Genomic DNA, 14,659 nt, shown 5'->3' with positions numbered 1-14,659 from the left:
GTTATTTAAAAATAAAATTAATATCTGTGTTTGTTAGCTTTCAATACTTGTAGGAACCTGGCGTCCGCCATTAACATAATTTTGTCAACTAACAAATTACATGTATTGTATGGTTGTGTACCAATGTCTGGTGACCTTTAGTTTTCCCTTTGCTCGTCAAAGATGTTTAAGATGCATTCCTCCCTCTCACGAAAGGCGTCTTTTTAAAGTTAGTCACTGTAAAGATCAAAATGGACCGGAAATTAGCTAACATCGATTTTTTTTTCAAGCTCTATTAAATTATTAAATTGTAGATACACGTTAAGCAAGAAAAGCATTGGAAGTGTAGCTTAACTCTATGACCATAAATCATATATTGTCACACATTGCATGGAAATACTAACAGCTGGTTTCGTCAAAGGTCAACATATCTAAAAAATTATTTTTACAATTGCTCCAAAACTATGTGTGGTATGAAGTCAAAACGTTTACATTTTGTAAATATATCACTAATTAATAGATAGGAAGTATTACTTGATAACAAATATTTAAAAAAAAATATTTTTTGAGAAAAATTGTATCAGAAAATGTGCATATTTTAAAAAAATGCACCTGCTTAATTCTGTCCTTTTTGTGAAAACCAACATTGTAGAAATAATATATGTTTATCAATGAAGGGCAAGTTGGACGTGAATGGTCTCTGAAAGGCTGTTATTGAAAGCATGACATGTATAAAGACAAGACCCCTATAGAATCCGCCATTTGCAGTGTACTTTCACTTTCAAGTCTTAACATTTGGACAAAATAAACAGGGAAAACAACTTTCCAGAGGCTATCCAAGTAACTTGCCCTTCATTGATAAACACATTTTGTTTCTGCAATGATGGTTTTCACTAAAAGCGCGGAATTAATTAGGTGTATTTTTTGAAAATATATGCATTTTTAAGAAGAATTTTTCTCAATTAATATTATTCCAAGTTTTTTTTTTTATCAAGTGATACTTTCTATCTGTTTTTCAATAAAAAAAATTTTAAACTGTAAAAGTTTTAACTTTATACCTTACATAGTTTTGGGGCTATTGTAAAAATAAATCTTTGGACATGTTGACCTTTGACGAAACCTTAACTTTTTTTGCCAAATATATATATATTGTTATGAAGGATGAAGTAGATAGACAATGGGCCTATAACTTCCAAACACTGGTATGACCAGGACTAATGGTATAGTCCAGCAGCCTGTTTACCCCTATTTAGATGGTATTGTCCTTTTCTATATAAAATGCTGCAGAGGCAATGTATGGCATTGTGAAAGTAGAAGTATTTAATGAGGAGAAGGAAGTCTCTTTTTTTTTTTACAAAGGCAATCATTAAAGTGACAATAGCGAGAGAGTAAAAAGGCTAGGGTAGTAGCACTAATGAGTAGTGCTATTAAATACGTATTTTGAAAAATGAAGACATTTGTTGTTTTAAAGAAAATGAATCGAGAATATGTCTGCAAAAAGTGTTTAATTAAGGAATCACTGTCTAGTTAGTATAGTATGCCAGGGCATCAACAATAGTGGGAAACATGGGATGATTTGCATAATGGGCGAAGCCCGTTATGCTTAAATTATCCCATGTTTCCCACTATTGTTGATGTCCCTGGCATACCCTCAAAACTAGACAGTGATTCCTTATATTTCCATTTTTACTTGAAATAACCATCTTAAAATAAATCGAAATACCGTCTAATTGAGTAGATTTGAAATGCACAAGGCCCCATGACGTCAAATTTTACTATAAAAAATAGTCCCCAAAACACGAAACAATATCACTTCATTATAAATAGGGATTTGACCTATAGGATCGGGCTTGGTTTTTTTCTATACAAAAAGCTTGTCGATTTCCGTTCTGATTAATGGCATTAGGCTGAATACATATAACAATTTGTTTTTCCTAAATCTTTTTTTTTTCAGCGAGTAGAGGTATGAGGAACCCTTTCATTGACTTTCTGAGTTTGTTATCTCAAATAGTAATAATTGATATTTGTCTTAACTTCTCAATATGCAAAATGGTAATGTTTACTGCCTCTGAAATTCTATTCTTTATATCTAGGCAATGTTATCTGTGAATGAAGTAAAACATTCCATTTACATGATTAATGTGTGCAAATTGTATAGGCCTAAATCAAATCCGAGGAGGACAGTTACTGATTTGTATGTAGCCAAAAGCAATGTTATTAAATTCTAAAGAATATATACAATTGACATTCATCACAGCTCAATGCTGCTAAGAGTACCTGTATTGAGTAACACAGAGTGAGTTATTCTTGTCCTCGGAGAAAGTGTGCTTATACTGAGGTTTGTTCCGCCTGACTGACAACTTTACATTAGATTTCTACGATTTGATATCTCTTTAGTGTTCCTTATATCAAGAATGGGCATGCATAAAGGATATATAATTGAAGGAAAATACACAAGGCTATAAAAAATATTTAAAAAGTCTTTGAAAAGGCGAAAATTTTAAACTTTAAAAGTGTGGTACTAGGCGGATTCGAACCCCCGACAGTAAAATGTTAGTTTGTACAATATAAAAGACAGCATGTATTTCAACTGAGCTAGTCTGACTATAAAATTTATAGGTATAAATTTGAAGCAGATTATTAAAATCAGATTTCCTTATTTTTTGTAAGTTTTTTGTGAATTTCGACCCTAGGGCAGGGGTGCCCCTAAAAAAATCCTATCTTAAATTCATCATTACATTCAAACCTATCAAAATATCACAATTTTATATAGGGGCAGGCCTGCCCTGAAGGACTTCTAGGCCAAAATTCATGCAAAAATCAACGCTTTATCGGACAAAATGGTGTTTAGGCCAAGTTTGGAGGTTTATTGTAAAGTTATAACTAATAAATTTAAGGTATAAAACATAAATTTAAAAAATTTAGACATATATACGGTAAAAAACAACAAATAAAGATTAATTTTTCAATATCACTTTTTCAGGGAAATTGTTCTCTCCTATAGGTCAATTCTTTTGTTAAAGCGAATACATCCTTTATTGACTATTTATATTTACCGTAGCCAAATATCAACATTTATAAAATAAACAACAAAAGAATTTTAAATGATAATCAAAGTAATCTTGTTGACTTTAATTATATATGTGACCTAGATTTAGGTTGTCGGAAGCACGAACATATATAGGCACTATGTCACTTCTCCGCCGCCATATTGAATGCAATGTTGCAGTTGATGAAACGGGAGCTAGCCAGCATGGTCAGGAAACCGATTTGTATGGATGTTATAATAACAGAAAAAGTTGAGTTGCTTAAGAAGTCAGATGGTAATGACTAAGGGACCATGTCTGTATCAGATGATGGAGTACGTGCAGATCCATGTGGCAATGTCAATTTCTCCACGTGGCTGTTACGGAAGTGGAGTTCTCGGACTCGCGAGGCCTCGATGATACCGTAACAGTGGACAGCGTTGCGCTAGTGACTTGCTTTCGAGCCGAAGATAATTCATTATTTATTTTGTTTGTTAAAAAGATATATCAATCAAATTACTTAGTAAACAATTAAACAAAACATCTATTTTTTCTTGAGTATATTTATACGCCAGTGATATACATGCAGGTTGACACCTGACCTTTCAGTAATAGAGAAATATGCATACCACAGGGTATTATCATGAAATTAACAAGATACACTTTTGTAGTGTTTATCATAGAGAAAACAATTGGAAATGGAAATATATGAAAATACCTCGTGGGATCAATGTGAAGGCACGGGTATTATGGGGGATTTTTCAGGAAAGATATTGTCATACGTACGTGACAAGTGTATATTAAACACTTGGACTTCTAAACGAGATTCACTGTATTAGCTAATTCAATGTTGTTTTATTTATTTCCCACCCAAGCAAAAAAAAGGCTGCACTTCATTTCCGGAACTTTTTGTAATATTATTATGAACTTTTCATTTTTCGACAAATTTTAGTTTTCATTTCCGACATTTGTTGTTTTCATTTCCGACATTTTAGTAAGAGATTTGAGACTTTACCTATGAAAAATTTAAATGAATAAAATCATTATGATATTAAATATCATTGAAATCCAATTTCTGATTTAAGTTAATCTATTGATGACTTGAACATAAGTTTGCTGCTGTCACTGACATTTAATTTAGTGCACATTAAATGTGGTGAAAAAGTTTTATGCTAAATGATCACTTTTAATACCTAGACTTAGTGCTACATGTATACATATATGTAATGATGGATTTATATTTTTTTTATCAATATTCTGCAATAAATACTTTTAAAATTTCATTTCACTAACTTGGAAAACATTAAATTGCCGCACAGGTAAATTCCGGAAATGAAAAAAAAATTATGTCGGAAATGAAAACAAAAAATGTCGGAAATGATATGCATATTTCCGGAAATGAAATGCAGCGGACAGAAATTTAACTATTGCATAGGTCGCGGTTCACTGACGTAAATATTTACCTATTTCATTCGAGAGGTTGCTCGTACTTTGTAACGTCGGCAGAGGCCTTGCTCCACTGATCAAGTATCAGATGAGGTCTATTTTTTGTACATGCAGCCCTATCATCAATTTCGCTTTACAGAGGTAGGTATTTTGTACTATCGACAACTGCGATCTCATATCAGAGTGAGATATTTTCTGATCAGCTCTGGTTAAGAAAGGTTATCCATCTATAACGTTGTCCCAGATAAAAAATTGAAACGGAAATTGGTTTTTGTGATTTAGTTTCGTATAAAACGTTAGACGTGCGTTTTTGTTTAAGGAGGCTCATTACACCACTTTTTGATGACGTACTACACAAAAAATAAACCTCCATTGTGTCCACCGGTTTCCTCTGGGGACGAATTGAACGGGTACCTCTATAATATGACCTTGACCTTTAAAACGCTTTAAAAATAGATGAAACATGCGGTGTTATAAAAAGTGAAAACAAAGTAACGGATTTATAATGCATAACCCAAGAAGAATTGCTTTTGAGCAGAAACAAAGGAAAACAACAATCAAATCTTCGCCAAACAAGTAATGTCAATTTCATAGCGATGCATGCAGTCAATGACATGTTTGTATGGAGGAAATTCGAGTTAAAATCTACACCTTTGTTGAAATTAAAAAAATAAATTAATGCTTTGTTCTGAATTTTAAATGTAATGTCAAACGTTCCTTCGTGTTTTGAGTCTTGGGTAATTCGGAAAGATAACTCTTGGAAGTGGAATTTTTATTCCAAATATTTTTTAAAATTGGATTTTTCATTTTGTTTAAACATTCTTCATTCAATTTGACACATGTAATTCATTGAAATACATTCCTTGTCTCTTCAGAACTCATTTTCTTAATGTTTTATGCATAGATTAAAAAGATAATGACATTAATTGTTTTTTAGGAGAAAACTATTTTTTCTAATAAAATTTATATTAGGTATTATGAGGTATTTTCATTGTGTGCACTTGTCTGAAGAAGATGTCCATCATTTGACACTTAGAGTTCTGAAATTCTGGTAATAATAAGCTTGAAATAAAACATTTCACTAAAATTAGACAAAAACTAAAAATTCTATAAAAAATATCTATGATTATAGTATGATATCCATACCCCCATCTGGATATTTGACATCTACATAGTAAGTGGTGCTGTATTGAAATCTAAAATAAACTGTGGATGTAATGAGCCACCTTAAATTCTTAACCAATAAAAAAATATTAATTCTAAGATCATTTAAGTAGTTTATAGCTGCCTATGTACTAGGACTGCACTGGGTTTATACATGTTGTATAAGGATATGCTCAGGATACCTCTCTGGTGGTAGAATTGTTATACCGTTTATGTCTATGCTCTTAAACATTGTGATAAGACCTGAATAAGGCACACAGTTGCGGGGGATGGGCAGTAACGCTTTACATTATTAACAAATACGAAAGACCTGCATAAGGCAGTAGGTCAATGTTGAGAGAGGTGGCCTACCACAGAAGTGGGAGAAGTGCCAAGATGCAGCAGTACGAATGAAGTGGCAGGACAAGAAGAAATTCATTGCGGGAGATAACCGTTGACCACAGTTAGTGGTTGTCCAATCGAGAAGAAACTGTATATCTTGTAAATATGTATATATTTGTATACATTGGACTTGATCAACAAAAACCTGAGGTAACAGGTTAACGAACCTAGTGTAACGCCTCGGTGATACAAGACATATCACCACACACCAAGCTCGGCCGCGTTGCACGTTACAATATGTATGAATTCAAGGAACATTAAATTTTGAAGATCATTAAATTTTCGCGACACCTTTTTTGCGAGAAAAGCATTGACTCTGGTGAGAATTTGAGAAGGCCGGGTTTATTACAACGTACAGTGTACACGTGCGTTTTAATTTTGGTATTTCGAGCCCGATTTCATTCATACAGTTTAATTAATAAAGTTGAAATCTTGACCTGCAGAATTTGGAAAGTAAAGATGGCACCATAATTTCAAAGAAATGGTATCAGATCACCACTATATAACCTTGACAATCTCATATGATGGGACACCTGTTAAAATTTGAATTGCGAAATGCATTGTTGAATGCAATTAGTTATGATTATTGCACACTGCATTCCAGTTCGCCAGTTTTGATTGCAAAACATCAGATGGGATCAGGTTCCGTAGTGTATAGAAAATGCTGTAAATAAATAAGAATCTGAGATACAAAACAGGTAAGAATTGACTACATATCCAAATTTAAAACATACTGAAAGATTCATGTTTCTTTTTTGTCAATGTTAAGCACCTGACAATCCGCTCGTTATAAATTTAAAGGTATTTCGAAACATTCCAGACCTTATGACTGGGGTTAATATCCGTGTCTCCGGGAATGAACTTAAATACCGCGGAGTAAAGGACGGTAGTCCACGCAGACCCAGGAGCCTGAGCGTAAAAGGTGAGGACTATTTTATTTCCTCTTTTAAAATAAACATTAAAAAATTATTTCTCTTCAATAACAATTAAGGGCATTTGCTATATTAATAGATTGGATGCATGGATAGGAATGTTTTTTTTCCTGAAATATGTTAGTTGTAAATGATGCAGATTTCGGGTAGACTTTACTTTACCGGTCCCAAGATCCGCAAGATCCTGGCGCTCACTGGACTATGACGTAACAACTACGTCATCAACTGAAATGGGTTAAATTTGCACACTATATGAGTGATTAGAAATAGATCTAGTCTTGCAAACCTGAGAGATTAGGGTTAGTCCTTGCACAATTATTCGACTGATTAGGGTTAGTCTCACTTCCATCTGAGAGATTAAGGTTAGTCCTCGGACATTATTCGACTGATAAGGGTTAGTCTAGCATCTGCCCGGAAGATTTCGTCTAAACGTCTTTGTCCTTGCATACCATACGATGGATTAGGGTTAGTGACTCGTTCTCTTAGATAAGTTAAGAAATTCAGATGTTTCTGTAATTTTTCTAAGTCATAATTCAGCTTCAAAGGCGTTTCGTTTGTTTGTTTATATGGAAGAATGGCTAAGTCCGAAAGAAATGACACTAAGCATGCACCGCACGCGTTTCGTTCATGAATAATCTTTCTTTGTCGATTTTTTCCTTGAATAAACAATATTAGTTAAATGTTTTCAGAGAACGAGGTTAAAACCGTTTAAAACGTAGTTTATTAACTTTTAACCGTAGAATTCGATTTTGAGATCAAAAAGCAAAAAAAAAAAAAAAAAAAAAAACCCTCGTATTTAAAATTTTTTCGCGATCTCATATAAACTGAAGTCGCCTTCGGCGACATACATTTTACGCGTTTTTCTGGGGACCGGTAAAGTAAAGTCGTTCCCTCTATGATCATTGAAAATAATTTGTTTGTTGAACTATAGGAATATTATTTTAAGAAAGAAATGCAGTTGCAATATTTAAAAAATCTTTTTTTTATTTTAATAAAAAAATCTTTTCATGCACTTTTTTTTCAGAATGATTATCATATCTATGGTCCTTTTATTGGTCCTCCCTGACCTTTGTTTATCCTTGACCCCTTTCTGCTATCCTGGAGATTCCTGTTTTCCCAGCACCAGCGTCATTCAAGCGTTTGCTTCTTCCCTTCCTAATGGATCAGTTGTATATCCTTCTGACAATAAAACCTACACTGACGTCACATTGATGCACAATCTCATCAGGACTAGTTACCCATTCGCTGTTGTCATGGCTATGTCACGTGACGATGTCAAAGACACCATCGCCTTCGCCAGACAATATAATCTACGACTGACTGTCCTGGGTACTGGACACGACTTCAATGGTCGTTCTACGGGGAATGGCACATTACAGGTTTTAAAAAAAGCTTTTTAAAATTGAAAAAAGTTTGCAAAATTTGAAACAGCAATGTTTACAGGTAGTTATGAATGAGATTTTTAAAACCGTTTTACACTTAGATAAATCTAAGTTTGATGAAGGGCAGAGAAGTGGATCTAGATTCCTGGAGACATGAAAACGGGACAATTACCGTGGGACCTGGAAACCAGTGGATTGATGTCTACAGAGAAGTGAGTAGATTTAATGTCTACAAAGAAGTGAGTAGAATTAATATCTATATAGAAGTGAGTAGAATTAATGTCTATAAAGTAGTGAGTAGAATTAATGTCTTTAGAGAAGCGAGTAGAATTAATGTCTATAGAAAAGTGAGTAGAATTAATGTCTATAAAGCAGTGAGTAGAATTAATGTCTATAGAGAAGTGAGTAGAATTTTAATGTTTATAGAGAAGTGAGTAGAATTAATGTGTATAAAGTAGTGAGTAGAGTTAATGTCTTTAGAGAAGCGAGTAGAATTAATATCTATAGAGAAGTGAGTAGAAGTAATGTCTATAAAATAGTGAGTAGAATTAATGTCTATAGAGAAGTGAGTAGAATTTTAATGTTTATAGAGAAGTGAGTAGAATTAATGTGTATAAAGTAGTGAGTAGAGTTAATGTCTTTAGAGAAGCGAGTAGAATTAATATCTATAGAGAAGTGAGTAGAAGTAATGTCTATAAAATAGTGAGTAGAATTAATGTCTATAGAGAAGTGAGTAGAATCAATGTCTATAGAGAAGTGAGTAGTATTAATGTCTACAGAGAAGTTAGTAGAATTAATGTCTTCAAAGAAGTTAGTAGAATTAGTGTTTATATAGAGAAGTGAGTATAATTTTAAAAGAGTAGTGAGTGGAAATAATGTTTATAGAGTAGTGAGTAGAATTAATGTCTAAAGTGAAGTGAGTAGAATTAATGTCTATAGAGAAGTGAATAGAATTAATGTCTAAAGTGAAGTGAGTAGAATTAATGTTTAAAGGGAAGTGAGTAGACTTCATGTTTAAAGAGTAGTGAGTGGAATTAATGTTTATAGAGTAGTGAGTAAAATTTATGTTTAAAGAGAAGTGAGTAGACTTAATGTTTAAAGAGAAATGATTAGACTTAATGTTTAAATAGTAGTGAGCAGAATTAATGTTTAAAGAGTAATGCGTAAAATCCGAATTTCTAAATTATATAAGTAAGCAGGGGTTTCTATAGAGAAGAAAGTAGTTATTATATATAGAGAGACGTATTAAGAATTTGTGTCCAGATTAATAATCCTCCTGTAGAGAAAAAGTGTAATAATCTACACTTTTCTTTTTATTACTTCACTTTGACAAAAATAAAATGAACATATATCCTATTCCCCCGGCGTCGGTGTCAGCGTTAGCTTCAGCGTCCCAGTTAAAATTCTTAGAACAGGTTCATTCCCAAATGATTATGAGCCGTACGTGGACCAAACTTGCATGAATGATACATTTAGGGATGGACACTACCAGACTTGCTTCAGATGCTGGATCTGACGTACATTTTCCAGTTGACTGATCAGGTTAATGTTCTTGGAGCAGGTCTATTCCAAAGGAACTAAAAACCCTACCTGAACAAAACTTAAATAGATGATATATCTAGAGATGGACACTACCAGACTTGCTTCAGATGCAGGATTTGACTCACATTTTCCAGATGAGTGATCAGATGATGTTTTTGGAGCAGATCCATTCCCAAGTTACAACATTTATAAGCCCTACATTGACCAAACTTTCATTGAGGATGCATCTATGGATAAGCACTACAAGACTTGCTTCAGATGCTGGATCTGGCCTTAATTTTCCAGATGAGTGACCAGGTTAAAGATTTTCGAGCAGATATATTCCTAAGTTACTTTAAGCCCTACCTTGACCAAACTTGCATGGATGATGCATCTATGGATGGACACTTTTGACTTACATGTACCTTAAATGCTGGATAGGTAGACCTATATTTTTTTTCCAGTTGAGGGACCAGGTCAAAGTTTTTATCAGGTTTTCAAGTAATTATAGGTCCAGATCAGAACCAAACTTAAATTTCAAGGAATGAAACAAACCCAGATCTGTGCTTGATATGCCCTGTATTTTCTGGATGCGTGAATTTTAACCATACTTTAATCAAATTAGCTTGGACGATTTATTAGAGATGAACACTACGAGACCTGCTTAGGATGCTGGATCTTTCCCTCATTTTCCAGATGAGAGATCAGGGTATGATTTTGGATCAGCTCTTTCATTGTATGGCTTGTTGGCTTGTTATGATTAAACATGCATAGAGAATGCATCTAAGGATATACATTTGCTTCGGATGTTGTGACTGAATTAATATTTTCTTGATGTATGACAAGCTTAAAGTTTTTGGAGCATGTTTATTCCAAAGAAACTGTTTGTCCTACTTTAACAACTTTGATGGATGTTGACCTCAGTGTGCACTCTAAATACAAAAAAATGATGCGAGATTTGCATTACTAACACTGATAACATTTGACGAGGAGAGCTTCGTTATCTTTGATTTCTCATGTTTTTTTTGTAAAACATAAGGGGACGACCATTTGATTCTGAGGGGGGGGGGGGGGGGGGGGGGGGGGCTGGCAGATTTTGGAAATAAATAATCTGTCCCTGAAAATGTTGAAAATAAATAATCTGTCCTCCACTACAGAGAAAATAAATAATCTGACCTTGACTTCTGATAATTAAATATTGTAAAAATACCTTTTTTATTTACGTGTAATTTAATCTCAAAAGTCTTCAATTCCAAATTTTTTTTGGGCTCGCTTCGCTCGCCATTTTAGAACCAAATAGTATTTAAAATCAGATTACCAGAGTGGATACTTCTGTCAGTTTATCAACATGACAATGTGCACTTAATTAGTAGGTGTGAGAATACCGTTAAATACAAACCAATTCTTATACACCACAAAAGATAAATTTTCTTGTCGAATAATTATACTTTCTAGATAAATTAATACAAAATATACACTGGCGGATTTGGTGAGGACGTACATTTGAACAGGTCCCTGATCAAATTTCAAAGTATGATACGAATAATAATAATAATGCCATGCCTTGGAACAATACCAATATTTTTGTGCCTAGTTTTACTCTTAAAATAGACAAAAACCCAAGAGCTTCAGGGGGCAAAGCACACGTGCCCTTTTCATTCAAAGTATGATATGACTTAATAATGTCATACTTTGGTACACATCTTACTAATTCCTACAAAAGTTTTACTCTTATACATACCGGTATTGAAAAACCAAGAGATATCAGGTGGCTTTGCTCCCTGAACTTACTTCAATCAAAGTACAGTATGACAAGTATTAATTATGTCATACTTTGATTTATAACCAATACCACTATAATAGTGCCTGGTTTTACCCTTAAAATACACGAAACCCCAAGAGATTATATAAGACAAACTGTACTCCCTTGGCCTCCACCAGGGCTTCGCCCAGGACCCACTTCTGGCCCTATATACAGCCCCAGACCTCTTGCCTAAACAAAGTTATACCTGATCCCCTCCCCAAATCCTGTATCCGAATATGGTATATAAATGATTAGTCTTTTAGAATCAATTGATCAAGGTACGGTAAGACACAGAAAAAAATAAATAATCTGTCCTTGATAATCTTGAAAATAAATAATCTGTCCTCGACAGGCATGAAAATAAATAATCCGTCTCAAAAAAATTTGCCAGCCCCCCCCCCCCCCCACCTCAGGATCAAATGGTCGTCACCTAATGACACCTTTAGTTTCCGAGGGTACATTTTTGCTTTGTTTACAGATGTGGTTTGCTTTTAGTTTTTGGAGGTCAATAACTGTTGTAATTTCCATCTTTTTCATCATTTTGCAGTTAGAGATCATGATAAATCTTTTATAAATGAATTTACCTCATCATAAAAGTCATTATTTTGTGAGTTCTATGGTCGATACAATGACCTTGTCATCAAATAAAATTTATCATTGAGTCAAATGCTGACTGACATTTTTTCATACTTATTTTTAGTCTATTATTTTTTTACTAAATTGACGACGGATTTTTTCCGTTATTTCCCGATCATGACAAGGAGCACACGGCGGGTGTGACCGGTCAGCAGGGAATGCTCATTCCTCCGTGGCATCTGATCCCACCTCTGATGGTCTTAGAGGTCCCTGTTTGCTTTGCTCCTACTTTGTATTGTTTATGGACTTTTGATCGTGAATACTGTTTGTTATCTCTATAGGTGTCATGTAGCACTTTAATGTCTACATATCAATAACGTTCGAGGACGTCTTTTAGAAGATGGTTTAACTCTTTCTGGTTTTCCTTTTAGGTAGACAAGTACGGGAGGGTGATTGTTGGTGGCAGTGCCCACACCGTCGGTATGGGCGGATACACTCTAGGAGGGGGACACAGTCCAATCTGTCGATTCTATGGAATGGCTATTGATAACTTACTGGAGGTCGAAATGATCATGGCAGACAGTAGAATCGTCACAGCGACAAAGGACTACGTACATACCGTTTACAACAACGGAAGCACGTCTAACGTTAGTGACAGTGAATTCTTCTGGGCAATTGCATAACCCCTAGGGGGTGGTACATTTGGAGTGACCACAAGATTATTATTCAAACTATATAAACCAGAGAAAGTCGTGAAACTAATCATAATTTATCCAATGTATACAGTATTATGTGGAACAGGTAACTGATAAAATCAAGAGTTATTCACTGATGACCTACCAAATGAATGGGGAGGATATTTAATCTTTGATGGCAATACCGATGAGTACTTTTCCAAAGGACACGTGACCTTTGTTTTGAATCATTCAAACAACGGCATCTTACAAATACCTCGAAAGTCTCATAGGATTTCTACCAACAAAGAGATATTTTAGTGTCACAATGTACCAAAGTTTTAAATATGAAAAAACAATAAAAAACCAGCTGTATTATTTTTAGTCATTTATAACTCTTAAGCATCCCTTCTTCTAATTTGACAGAAATTTTAGAGATTATATAAGACAAACTGTTTTATGGACCCAAACAACTCCGAATTCTTTCAAATTATTATAAGTTATATATAGGAAGAGAATGTTTTTTAACATTTTTTTTTTCAAGAAAAAAAGTATTTTATTAATATGGGACTCATCTCAATCGTTTAATTTTTGACAGTTAATGATTTTGTGCTTTTTTCTAGAATTTGCTTGATAACATTGAAAGATCCCTCCCTATGTTTACCCCATTTTTTGTAACCATAGCACAATAGGAAGCGATTGGGAGAAATTATTTACCAGTGGGTCATGTAATACATATGTATTTTTGTAGGGAAAATGCGTGAGATAAGACCGGAAGTCACATCTGTCCATCCTGGTTTCAGAAGCGCTCTCCTTTCTATGTCAGGCGGTGTGGGATTCGGACTTCCTGGGATACCAGAAATCGAGGAAATTTTCTACAAGACTATGGAAAGAAATATCAAATTCGCCGAGTTTGGTAATGGGATGTATCCAAACGAGGCAGCCCAGGCCACTCCTAACTGGCAGACAAACTTCTGGGGAACCAACTACAACCGTTTGTACCAGATCAAACTTCGAGAAGACCCTGACTGTTTCTTTATGTGTGATCAGTGCGTGGGGTCAGAATTGAGAAATCAATTAGAATTGAAAACATCCACATCATCATCATTAACGTCAGACGTAACATCAGAAGTTTTCTCGACAGCTTCATCATCGTCATCATCTTCACAGTCATCTTCCTTGCCAGATAATTCATCTTCACCGCTCTCATCAACTACAATGACAGATTTCCAAACAACTTCTTCTTTATCTACCTTAAACAATCCAATCTCTCACGCTTCAACTACATCCAAATTATCAATTTTGAATTTTTTCTGTTGTTTCTTTATTCTATATTCATACTTACGTTGACAGTTTTAGGCGAAAATGTTCAGTTAGAACTAGGAACTTGAACCTTTAGTCTGGTGCGAGTGTTTTTTAGATAATGTGCAACAATAAATAATGTTTTAATGCTGAACATTTACACATATGTATGTACAAGTACATGTAAAGCAGTATATCCGTAAAAATCTGTAAAAATGACTGTTTTACAGTATGTCAAAAATAAATACAATTTTTATATTTATCTTTTAACTTAATAAAATTATATTATTCTCCAATGCAAATGAAATTCTTTGGTTTGTCCTCCAGATATGCAGCACTGATATGGAGGCCTCTTTTAAACTGAAAATTTATACTATTTACAGTTTTAATCCGTTATAGTTTCCTTGAGCGGCTAGGACTGATGCACAGCCTTCTACACTAGGTATGAAGGATATGGAGATAACGAACAGTA

At 34.2% G+C, this 14,659-nt stretch overlaps 1 pseudogene; it reads left to right on the top strand.

Annotated features, from left to right (window-relative positions):
• The first annotated feature begins 7,956 nt into the window (after nucleotides 1-7,956).
• On the top strand, nucleotides 7,957-14,284 carry LOC134274535 (uncharacterized; annotated as a pseudogene).
• The last annotated feature ends 375 nt before the right edge of the window (nucleotides 14,285-14,659 follow it).

Source organism: Saccostrea cucullata, unplaced genomic scaffold (genome assembly GCF_032062105.1).
Source record: "Saccostrea cucullata isolate Sc308-1 unplaced genomic scaffold, CSIRO_AGI_Scuc_v1 ctg2331, whole genome shotgun sequence".
Taxonomy (NCBI): domain Eukaryota; kingdom Metazoa; phylum Mollusca; class Bivalvia; order Ostreida; family Ostreidae; genus Saccostrea; species Saccostrea cuccullata.
This window is presented reverse-complemented; position numbering and strand designations above follow the sequence as displayed.